Source organism: Caretta caretta, chromosome 12, assembly GCF_965140235.1.
Source record: "Caretta caretta isolate rCarCar2 chromosome 12, rCarCar1.hap1, whole genome shotgun sequence".
NCBI classification, from domain to species: domain Eukaryota; kingdom Metazoa; phylum Chordata; order Testudines; family Cheloniidae; genus Caretta; species Caretta caretta.
The window spans coordinates 32630940-32643754 of record NC_134217.1 but is presented as its reverse complement, the minus strand read 5'-3'; the positions used below and the strand labels follow the sequence as shown (position 1 = coordinate 32643754).

The 12815-nt window shown below is 39.4% G+C and overlaps 1 long non-coding RNA gene across 2 annotated transcripts in view; it reads left to right on the top strand.

Annotated features, from left to right (window-relative positions):
- LOC125645277 (uncharacterized) overlaps window positions 1-12815 on the top strand; it is a 344743-nt gene that overhangs the window by 284239 nt on the left and 47689 nt on the right. The window contains exon 5 of one of the 2 annotated variants that reach the window (XR_012664600.1): window positions 2356-2539. The exons of the other annotated variant lie outside the window; for it this stretch is intronic. This is a non-coding gene — a long non-coding RNA (uncharacterized LOC125645277). Of the gene's footprint in view, window positions 1-2355; window positions 2540-12815 lie in introns of those variants that run through there. 2 annotated transcript variants of the gene reach the window in all.

Genomic DNA, 12815 nt, shown 5'->3' with positions numbered 1-12815 from the left:
GTTGCTTGTCTGAAAATGTAACAAATGGCTGATGGAAGCAATCATGGGATGATCGGAGGTGGGAGCTGGCATCTCAGTAGTGAATGAGAGATGATAGGGTGGGGACTGACCGTGAAAGGCCAGGAAAGTGAAGACGAGTAGTTTGTTTGATCAGAGAGAGAGAAGGCAGAGCCAGTGTAGGGATGCAAAGAGAGAGGTGACATGGTCAAAGCAATGGGCTAGGTTTATGATCTTATTCTGAATGAATATGGGCTGTGCAGGATTGCGTTTGACAATGCCAGAGAAAAGGATGTTGCAGTAATCAAGACACAAGATAATGAGAGCTTGGTTGATAGCTTAAACCAGTGGTGTGCAACCTATGGCCCTTCAGGGTAATGAGCTGGCAGGCTGCGAGACAGTTTGTTTACATTTGCACGGCTACCCACAGCTCCCCGTGGCCGTGGTTCGCCGTTCCCAGCCAATGGGAGCTGCAGGAAGCAGCGCGAGCTGCAGGGACATGCTGTCCACTGCTTCCCACAGCTCCCATTGACTGGGAATGGCGAACCGCGGCCACTGGGAGCTGCGGGTGGCCATGCAAATGTAAACAAACTGTCTGGTGGCCCGCCAGCAGATTACCCTGACGGGCCATAGGTTGCCCACCACTGGCTTAAACTATGTGGATGGATGGAAAGGCCATATCTTAAAGATATGCTGAAAAAAATCTACATGGTTTAGCTATAGCATGGATGTGAGGATAGATACAGTTCTGAGTCAAAGATGACATGCAGCTTTTGAGTTTGAGTATCAGGAGAGAACATAGTCAAAAAGCAAAGGGGATTACAAAGTTTTAAGAAGAGAAGCATGGTTGATTAGTGCCAAAGGAGGCTGACAGGTCAAGCAGGATGAAGATGGAGTACTTGTTCTGAGACTTGGGTAGAGAGGTTCTAGGATGGAACTGGAGGAGAACTACTCAAGACAGCGATTGCAAATAGTGCCTTCAGTGAGTTTAAAGATGACAGGAAGATACAGGATGGGGATGAGAGTGAGTATGAATGACATCAGGGGATGGGATGGGGTGACTGGGGCAAGTGGAGAGGATAGGGGAAGAGAGCAGACACAATGATCCCATCCAATACATATAGTTAAATTTGTAAACCATTTTGGAATTGTTTGAAATGAAACGCCCTCTAGAGGGCCCAACATTTAAGCCAACAAGGGTCTGTAATGGTCTATATTTGTCAAAAGTTACCATGCAGTGGTATCAGAGATTTCCCATTTGTTTCTTTTCTAAGTGTGGGGGTAATTTCGACTACAACACTCGGGTAAAGTCTGGATTCTTTAATGGCAAGCAATGTATATATGAAAGCTATCAAAATTGTCTTTTGTTTTAATCTGTTTATAAAATAGGAAAAAGTTAGTATTTCCATACTTACTCACACAACAGCTGTTCATGGTACTTGAGATGCATCATCTACCCCACTGCCCATGGTTTCATTTACTCCAACCTTTTTTACCCATATGTTCATATTGTGCAGATTCACCAGCCCAGGGACAGAGAGGGGTGCATCTTATACCTCCCCTGTTCAGGAACTGCTGGGGATGATTTGGTCCCAGGCTAAAGCAGCCCTAAGAACTACTCTGACTTGCACACCTGTTGCGTGACCTTTCTGTGTGATTGCAGAACATAGAATTACCAGGGAATGCCCTTGCCATGGCTTCTCCAACCTCTGACACGTCCCCTTCCTTCTCCAGCCTGCCCCACAGAACACCTCCTCTGTCTGGAATATTCCTAGAAAAGGAAGTTTACGACTGTCCTTTGGCTCCTTTGTGCTGACCTAGCTGGTGCAAAAGAGCCACATGGCAACTATAAATCTGACCTGCATATTTTTTGTATAACACTGGACATGTCACCTAACAGGAGAGATCCTCCAAATCTGACATTGCCATGGCAGCTATCCATGTCGTCAATCCAGACTGATGCAGTGATGACATCAGATATATCCCTCTGGAGGCCAAACATAATGTCATTCAAAGGTGTGGGCTGGGTAGGTAAGAATTCTCAGGCCACCAGCAAATGCCCCAGTAGTTGAGCAGACAAGCTCAAGCCCAGCATCCGTGTGTGAGAGAATGAGTGTAAACTTGCATTTTAATCTGGGAACAATAAGGAGTTATATCAAGCACAGTTCCCATGCCTATTTCAAGTACAGGGGGCCTTGGCAGCATAAATAATGGGAGTAGGATAATACCTCCTGTGCATTTTTTATGCAAAATATCCATGGTTTAAAGCTACTGAACATCCAAATACTACATATTGCCTTTGTGGTGTAAATCCAAACTGCATCTAGCTGGCAGTTATAAATATACCTTCTCCCTCAGATTGAGAAATACGAAGGGGATGCAACTGGATAGGAACTGTTCCACTGAAGCTAGTTTTCTTACTCGGTGCTTAATGAGATCAGAATGCAAAAGGAATGTGTGGAGGAGTACAGCTGGCAGGAATACATACGCTTGAATTATTCTGTGTATATTCTCTCTCTAATAAAGCACCTTTTTCTTAAATGAAGGTGATTTGTGTGGACGATTCTGTTTGAATATAAGTTTCAGCCACTTTGTACTACATGAGCAAATACAAATTGCCAGAATGTCACATTCATGACAGTTACATGGTTGGTGGGCTGGGCTGTTCCCCTACCTTCCTTTATTATGGTTATTTCAGAGCATTTGGCATTTACAACCACTTTGCTGAGTGCTGGAAAGTAAGAAATCAGATCTTAAAAACAAATAAACAAGCCACTGTTCATGCTAATACAAACAGGAAAAAAAAACAACAAAAAACAGAGAGGGGAGGGCAGTATTACATGCATTACCCAGATTTGTTTACAACCTGATTTTGCAAAAGGTACAGCTTGACCCCAGCATAACCTTGAAAACTACACAGTAAGAGGAAATACTATGTAAATTAGTACAGTCAAAACAAAACAGGCAGGCAGAAGTTTCAGAGTGCACAAAAAACTGGAAATAGAGGCTTGCAAAATGCTTCTTCATGACAGGGTTTGCATAAGCACAAAATGCAGTTCATCCATGAAGTGCAAATGGCTGACAAAAAGGGGAGTAACTAATTCCGCAAGACCATGCCCATTTTAGATGCTATGATAGTAGCACACTTCCTCATCCAAACCTCCACCCAACCCTGCCTATTCAAGATATTAAACCTGTAGGACCATTCCTAACCTGATGGTTAGGGCTTCTGACAGCCTTCCTCCTATTTAGATATTTGTGGGGTGAGGTGCTATTCAGCAAGAATAAGGGTACAAGCATCTGACTCTACAGGTGAAATACACCCCAGTATAAAAGGCCAGCACAAGAGCTGAGCACTGCTGAAGTCACACATATGCCTTATTTTGGTGGGGCACAGGTCTTCACCCTGAGAATTAAAAGGGTATTTTCTCAGCACTTGTGTGTTTTATAAATTTCACTGCACTTGAGCATCTGATGTCTCCAGCTTGTTTCTCTTGTTACTTTTCTTTACACCATCACTCTATCTGCTCATGGATAAAAAGAAATCTTTATATAACACATATTTAAATAAAAAGATTTTTTTCAATAGAATAACTAGTTATCAGGAAGGCCACAAGGCTCTTGCTTCAGGTGCAAGCTAAGCCCAGAAAAATTATTCGACCATTGAAGTGACACACGATTTTATGAGAACATTTAAGAGAAAAAGAAAATGTCAAAAAGTGGAATGATCTCCAGTCAAAAGTCAAGAACAGTGCAGGCAGTTAAGGGACAGAGGTAGGCAATCTGAGCCTTCATAAGATCCTTTGATACTGCAAGAAACGACAGTAGTAACTCTTATCAGCAATGGGGCAGTTTTTTTTCTGGGTTGAACATGAAAATACATGCTGAGCTGATTGTCATTAGCTCCAGTGGAGGAAGCTTACAGAAAGGAGGACTTTGGTGTTATAAATCTATTTAGAAAAGAAATACAGTCACACTTAATATTAAGGATACATTTATAAATAGTTCTTATAAATGGTTAATAAATGATTAGCAGGTGCCCTAAGCATTTTATAGGCATGAGTAGTCTGAGTTACAGATCGTTCCAAGCACATCAGTAGAGTGTGTAATTAATGGATATGAGCCACAGTTAATAAGGGCAATCTGTTGGACTCTATAATGATAGATTAGCTGCTTATTAAAACATCTACTACCTATTTATTAATACACTATGTACATGCCCTCTACATAAAGTATCCAAAATGGGAATGCTTGGCCTGATTCTGATGTTGCATTCACCAGGTTTAATGCCATTGGCTTCAGCAGAGTGACAACTCCCAATTTACACTGGTGAAAGTGAGATCAGAATAGTCCTGCTATTTGCAGTGAGGGAGAAAACAACCAGAAGGGAAAAAAGTAGGATGCCTGAGAAGCTATGAATGCTCAATATGAAAAAGGGGAAGAGTGATTTCAACAGGTTCTTTTTGGTCATCTAAGGCTTATCCTCTCCGCCTGACCTGCTGTGCAAGGGCAATAGGTAATATAAGTTTGATGGCAGGTCCCATCTATTATGTGCATAGTAAAAACTGGTTTTTCTTTCAGTTACAGTAAGGATAATCAAGAGAAACTTTACTGAAATCAATGGAATGATAAAGGTGTTCAGTTGGTGGGAGACCAGAAGCAAGGAAAATAAAACCTCCCTACTGCATGTGAAAAGTCTTCTGACTCCCTTAGAAAGTTTGTCCTGGAGAAACCATGAAATCAGCTCGTTGCCAACTTAAATTAGATAGTTGCCAAGTTTAGGAGCAGGGTAATTTCAGAACCCTCTCATGAGAGCAGATTCTGTTGTTTCAAAGTTTAAAAAAATCATGGCAAAGTTAATCCTTCTATTCCCATGTTGGTTGCTTGAAATTTTTTCTTGAAATGCTGATCTACGCGGTAAAGATCTACCAAATGGTGGGTCCAGGTTACAGGAAGCAGAGGGACAGTTGAAAGCCACCTTTGCCCTTGCTCCTCCATTTCTGTCAGGACAGACTAGCTCAGAATTGGGGTATCTCTATATCTTGGTCAGTTCTTACTTCATCTGTGACACTGATGTCTAAACAAAGAGATATAGGTAGCCCGATCATGTTAGCTTGCAATCTATAACACACAGGTGGAGGACTCTAAAGTTTATTTATCTTATTGTATTGTATCTGACCTGTAGCTTTTTGTGTTGTTCTTTTAGATACACTAAATTAACTTTGAGAAAGAAAAAGCAAGATTAAAAAAACCTGATGCCATCACAGCTTATCATGTAATATGCAAGCATACAAGTTTTTTCAACATAATTCATTAAGGGTCAGAATCTGATGCATTTACTTATGTTGAGTAGCACCTTACTCCAGGAGTAGCCCTGTTGATTTTGATAGGACCACGAAAGCACTAGATACTATTCAACATGAGTAAGGGTGGCACAATCTAGTTGGTAATGTGTTAGTACTAAGATATAATACTCTCTGGCAACATTAAATCTGATGTGAACTCTAGCTGCAAAGGGAAACTTCACTCTCTGGAAATCACAAAGTTCTGGTGAGTTTGAAAATTTAGCTTTTGGGTTCACTCAGCCTTCAGATTTTGGCCGTGAATGAAAATCTGTCTTCTTGCTTGAAAATAAATTTATGAAATAACACTAGAAGTGAAGATTCTGATTATTTAATTTGCTTGGTGGTTAAAACAAACTATTTTCATCCACTGAGCTGTTCAGCAGATTTGCCTTATTCGTTGCATAAACATATTTGTCTGGCTTCTTTTATTATTTGGTATTAAAGGGAATCAGTTGTCAAACCCTCTCTCTACTGTGTATTTTTAATAAGGAAATATATCATGAGAGTAATCAGAAACTTAATTCTAATAAAATGCTGGTACATTATTAAGCGGAATGTAGTCTGTTGTTCAAGATGACAAGTAAATCATGGAGTTAAAAAATAATGAAATGACACCACCTAGGTGTAATTTTTTTTGGGGGCGTGTAGATTTTAGCTTCTTAATACTGTGAGCAATGAGAAGCACTTGTTGCTTTCTCAGTATTTTTAGAGAATGTCAAGATAATTTAGTTTGATAACAGTGTCAGTGTGGAACTGACACTGGTAACTCATTTTCTTATATAATGAAAGATGTGGTCGTCTCAAATAGTGGATCAATATTTTCCCAGTGTTTTTTTTTTCAGATATCTTATGATAAACTAGACTTTCATTATTGCTGAATCTATATTTATATTAATCTTTTCCATCACACATTTATACATAAGACTTTCATTATTATTTTTGATTTCAGTGTACTGAAGTGTCTGCACAATTAGATCTCAGTTTTAATTTATTGTGAGACTTCAAGCTGGTTCTATAAATACAGCTTTCATGACTCCAAGCACCACTTATTTGTGACAGTTTCTATATGATTTTCATTGTTTTCGTTCACTGCTAAATTATGTGAAAACATAGTACTATGGCTAACGGCTACATTGGGGCTCTCATAAAAACGCATAATACTTAAACAGTATTGCTGACTCTTGATTTAATAAGACAGCATGAGCCAGATGAATATAATTTGAAAAATGAAAGTAGAAGGAGAAAATAATTTGCTGTCCAACTAGCTATGAAAACACTGTTTTGTCAATTGCAGTAGCTGTCATCCCATATGTGTTTGAACTTGCATGCAGACACAGAGCAATGTTGGACAGGCTGCTGTTGGACGAATAAACAAGGGATGCACATTATACACATTATTGATACACATTTTGTTTATTAGTATTGTTTATTTGTACTATAGGGATACCTATAGGTGGATTATAGGTTACAACCAAAATCAGAGTCCCACTGTGCTAGTTGCTATACATACATACAGTATGCCTCAAACAGCTTACACTCCAAATAAACAAGACAGACAAAAGCTCATAAGCTCCATTTTACAGATAGGGGACTGAGGCAAAGAGAGATTAAATGCACACAGGAATCCCAATCCACAAACTTTAGATGCAAGACCATCCTTTCCCACTAACAAATGGGTGAACCAAGATGGACATAATTCTTGACTGAGTTTTGAGTAACTGGAGATTTTAAAAGTGTGGGAAATCTAATTAGTAGTGACTGTGATGTATAAAGGTATTACTTCTTTAAGTAAGGTGAAAGTGAAGAGAATATGTTTTATGTGGGTAGAGGATAATTTTAAGATAGTGTAGGAAGTATATAACTGATTTGTCTAAGTGATGAAATGAAAAGAAAATTTTGATTTGACTTTCATTTATGAGGGGAGGAGGAAAACAACAATGTGGGGGTGGGGGTGGGGAATAAAGTAACTTTTCACTCAGTTGTGACTAAGTATTGGACCAAGCATGGCACAGAAGATCACACCAGATTTCTGTCATGTCTCTGCAATATTTAAGCACCAACAATGGCGAATAGACAATGGTGCAGTGTTAGAGTCATCTCTGGATTTCCTTGTCTTGGGGGAATTTGATCTAAATGGGAAGAAAGAAATCAGGCGTCTCCTGTAGGTCATACAGAGAAGGTCATAGCTAGAGCATAGCTGAGAACCAGCAGCTGAATCAGCACTCAGTTAGTTTCCCAGGAGAAGGGCCTGACTGAGGGAAGATGGGGTTAATTATTAGATCAGTATTAACTGGAGAGAGTTAAGGAGCTAGTTAGCCCATTAACTAGCAAGACCAGTATAAAAGTAGATCTCTTCCCTCTCTTCTCTCTGGCAAATGGGGTTGATGTTTGTATGTCATTGGAAACAGAATTGCTGCACAGTACTATTAAGGGTGATGTTTGAGATAACACAAACTATATGTTGGTGTGTACAAACTGGAGGTGTTGTAGCCATTTGCACAAGAAGATAGAAGCGGGGAACCGCACCCTGTCACAGCTGAGTACCAGTGGAGATGGAGCAGGAGTGAACATTGGCAAGTCTATTCTGATACGTCCTGCAGGTGCCTGTGCAGGAGCAAAGGGAGAAAATGAGAAGTATGGTACACAAGTGGGTCCCAATTCAGCAAAACACTGAAGCGTGTGCTTCCATCCATTCCTACTCAGCAAAGAACTTAAGTATGTGCTTACCTTTAAGCATGTGCTTCATTTCCATGAAATTCAATGGGTGCTTTGTTGAATAGTGATGGTTTTCTGGATCAGAGCCATGGAGAACAGAAACAGCATTGTGAACATTGTGGAAATGGGGGTGGTGTCCTATTCTAGGGCAATACACAAGAGCGCAGAGCTGGCAGAGAAGTGTAATGCTTTGGTTGTCTCATATCCATCATTAGGTACTCTCTCAGCAAGAAACTCAGTGAAGGAAAGAGACCTGTAAGAGCCATAAATAATCTATTCTGAAACAAACAAGTTCTTCATAGAGTATTAGTCCAACCTCACATCTCCCCCAGCATAGGACAGATTTTTCTTGTACGGGATGGCTATCTGTGCACATGCTGTTATTCACAATGATTTATGTTATACAGTCAAAATTTGACCCAATTTTCTTTCTTCCTTGTTTTGTTTCATTTAACCCTAGTGGTTTGTATCATCCTGTAGAGACTCTACCTACTACCTTACTCAATCATCTCTGCTTGAATCTCATAGCCTTCTATAGCATAGACCACAAGGATGAGTTGTGCCCACTGATAACTGGCTGAGATGAGCTGCATAAACCATTCCATTCTTTCAATCTGTGCATGATATTTTTCTTGTCCATGTGAAACAATAATAAACTTTTACTTATACTTCCTATGCATTGTGCTCAGCTCATCTTCATTTTAAGCCGTGGTCATATCCTTACCATGAATTGCTATGGAGAGTATAAAAATGATGTCACAATAAAACTGAGTGTCTTCAAGCCTGACCTCATACAAAATGCCAAAATAAAACTCCTCTCCAACCAATGCTTGCTTCTTGTTAAATATCAATACTCTGACTCATGTTCTTTGGTGAGAATAAAGGGTGTAGCAGTCTATAAGCATTTTGGACTGAGAATTTCAGTCACATGTAGTTCAATTAGTGTAAAGCCTGGAGAGTGAAGTGCAATCTTTGTTGTTGGCTTTGCTTGTTATGGGGTGGGCTGATGGAAAGCAGAAGGTATAAATAATGTCCAGTTGGTTAAAAAGTAAGGACGATATATTCTACTCAGAAGATTGTATTTGTAAGTAAAGGAGGTCCTGAAGTGTTTCTGTAAACCAAAGCAGGACAGATATTTTTTTAAAATCTATAGTTTGATGACTAATAGCTAGAGCTGGTTGAAGTGAAAACCTATCGGGGGGGGGGGGAAGTTTTTCACAAAATTTCAGAATTGTTTCCATTTTGAATTGGTTTTTAGATGAACCCACTTTTTTTTTTTAATCCAAATGCTCAAAAAGTGTTCCTGATTTTTTCCTTTTTTTGAAAAAAAGGTTCCCAAAATTCTCAAAACCATCAAAAATGTGATAGAGCCGGATAACAAATTTTTCATTTGAGTCACCATTTCAATAACAGGTTTCATACGATTGTCAAATTTCTGTTTGTAAAGTACAGTAGAATCTCAGCGTTATGAACTGACCAGTCACTCACAAACCTCATCGGGAACCGGCCATACGCACTCAGCTGGAAGCAGAGGCAAATACAGCAGAGAACTGTGTTAAGCATAAACTACTAAAAAATAAAGGGAAAGTTTAAAAAAAGACGTGACAAGGGAAGGAAACTCGTTCCGTGCTTGTTTCATTTAAATTAAGATGGTTAAAAGCATTTGCATTTTCCTTCTGCATGATAAAGATTCAAAGCTGCATTAAGTCAATGTTCAGTTGTATACTTTTGAAAGAACAAACAACATTTTGTTCAGAGTTACGAACATTTCAGAGCTACAAACAACCTCCATTAGCGAGGTGTTCGAAACTCTGAGGTTCTACTGTGTTGATTTTTTTGCAGAAAATAAAGTTTACCATTTTTCACATAAAATTGTTTTACAAATGGCTATTTCTATGGGAAAAAAACTTACATTTGAGAGATTTTGATCAGCTCTATTATTAGCCTACTTAATTAAGGAAAAAATCTACACCTATGTAATTTTTACATGGTACATTATGTAGTAAAATTAGAATAGATTTAATTCAGGAGGGCTGGTAGTGACCTCCAATACTTAGATTGCCTAACACTTTCCATTCTAGAAGTTTCTTGTGAATTTTCTATGACAAGCATTAATGCCTCTGTTGCTTGCAGTAGCCTTTAGATAATCAGCAGGGAGAACCTCCCCAAGCTGTGGACATGCTTTCTCTTTGTCCCTTGAAATTCAATTCAGATTTAGCTCAGTTGCAAAATGTTAGCTCCTGCCCAAAATCATAATTTCCCTTCTCTCACATAAGTTCCTCAGGAAAATTCTATCAGCTTTCCAAAATCACTGAGCCCTAAAGGGTCTAGCTCATGCTGCCACTAAAGCAGCAATAGCCACTGACTACATTGTGCTGGGAGAACTTGAGAGCTGCCAGATCAGGTATAACAGGTGCGTGTGGTGTTGGGGGGTGGGAGGAGGGGAGAGAGATACATAAGGCTGAGCTTCCCCCATGAGCCCCACCCCCACCTTATCTAACACATGGCTCCAGCAACTCATCCCCCGCTTTGGGAGCATCACATGGATGCAGCACATGATGTCAGCAGCCCATCCTCCCTAACTTGGATAACAGCCTTCTCCTGATTCCAGCTAATGTAGTTAGTCCTGTAGCTCAAGTGGTAGAAGTCTGTGCTGAAGATTCAGAATTCAGACCCTGCTAGTGATGCACGATGATTGTGGTAGGGGAAGATTTTCACATTTGTGCATAATAAAATTATTTTTTTACCTTTATCCTTAAAAAAAGGAATTAGTAAATTGCATATAAAATACTTTACATTTGTTAGATTGCAAAGAGAAGTGCTCAAAAGTTAGGAAATGCCAGAATTCTGCTTCCTTATGCAACCTTAATTCATCCTCCACTGTGTGTTTGCTAATTACATAATCACTTACTGTTTTCCCTACAGGATCCTGGCCTCATTCAGTGCATACACTGGATGCACAAGAGGACCAAATTCAGGTTGCCTGGTCAACCATAAATTTGAGATTTCCTCACTTTGCAACTTCAATAACATTCTTGTAGTGTAGTTTTTTTGTGTGTATATAGATTTTGTCTATGGCTAACGCTTACTTCTTTCACATGGTGTCACTTTGGTACATTCATTGAATCCTCCAGTGGTTCTGTAATTGTTATCATTAGAAACAGTTCTTGGGCAATGGGCTGGTGGTGCTGGACTGCGGATGCAATTCTTCACTTGCTGAGTCACAGCTCCTTTGCTCTTTGAAAAGGCATGTTTTACTGTACACGTGTCACACTCTAACTGTGACTGTCAATCTCAAGGATACGTTAACTCATCACAGGTCCGGAAAGACTCAAGCTATTGATAGCGCTCTGCCTAGTGAGATCATTTTAAAGTTTTACCTTATCTCTCATTTCATATATTAGACTCAGTTTTATGCAGCATTATTGTGGGCTCACCTCCTTGTAAAATAAGCAGCAGACTTCAAAATGATGTCATGAAGAATCAAGATTTTTATATAAAGAAATATTCTTTTGGGTTTAAACAGTCAAGTGCCCACATTTCAAAGGATCCTATCCATAGCCATTACACCTGCTTAAACTATATTATACATACCCAAAATTGCACACCTAAATATTTGTATCTCAGACACAAATCAGGTAGGAAACCAGTATAAATTGGGTATGTTGACATTTACTTACCTTATTTGTCTGGGCAAATTATATTTGCATATGCACCTGAGATGCTGACTACCCCCAACTGACACACCAAAAAATACAGCCAAAACATTGCCTGTGCCTTTTGGTGAGTACAAACATAGAAACAGCTATTGAAAAGCCAACGTTCCAACTACTGAAGACAATACAAAACTGGATCAGACTTTTATGTTTAATTAATGAACATGTCCTTTAAAAAAGAACTTTTCTAGGAAGATTATCTTGTAAAAGATCATACCAGAATCCTGCCTTACAGAAGACTAGCCATTATTCTATACATAGCCACTTCCTGCCACTTTGTGTTCCCAAAATCCCACCACACGCTTTTCTCAGTTGCTTTCCTTTCTACTTCATGGCAGTTCAAAATTAATACAAATTAAATCAATTAAAGTCCTGCATAATGCCACAGTCAGGGGAATGTGCTACAAAAGTTTGTGTTCATAGAGATGAGTCAATTGCTTTACAATTTTGATTGCATTAAAAAACTACATAACAAAAGTGATTCACACCGAATAATAATTTATTTAATCAGATATGATGGTCCATTAGCTAATGAACCTGCAAAATACATTGTCCAATACAGAGAAAAGGACATCACCGAATAATATTGCCTTCTGGAGGGACAATATGCAGTATAAAACAGTGTGAAAACTGTTTCCCCAATGTGTTCTAAAAAGAATCAGCTTTCAACCAGACAGTGCTCACAATTTCTTGAAGAAGGTACTCTTTATCCCGAGATAACATAAACTTGGTTCAATGTGGAAGTTGCCACAGTACCTAATTATTTTTTATTGAACAACAAGAGTAAACACAGTAGCTGCAACCTGCCCCCTCCCCCATGCCACCCCCCCCCCGGGCAGCATATCTTGGCAAGCAAGTTAAAATATCCAGGGTGCACCATCAGCTAGGGTGACCAGATGTCCCTATTTTATAGGGACAGTCCCAATATTTGGGGTTTTCTCTTATATAGGCGCCTATTACTGACACTAAACTGGGAGGAGAGGTAGATACGCTGGAGGGTAGGGACAGGATACAGAGGGACCTAGACAAATTCGAGGATTGG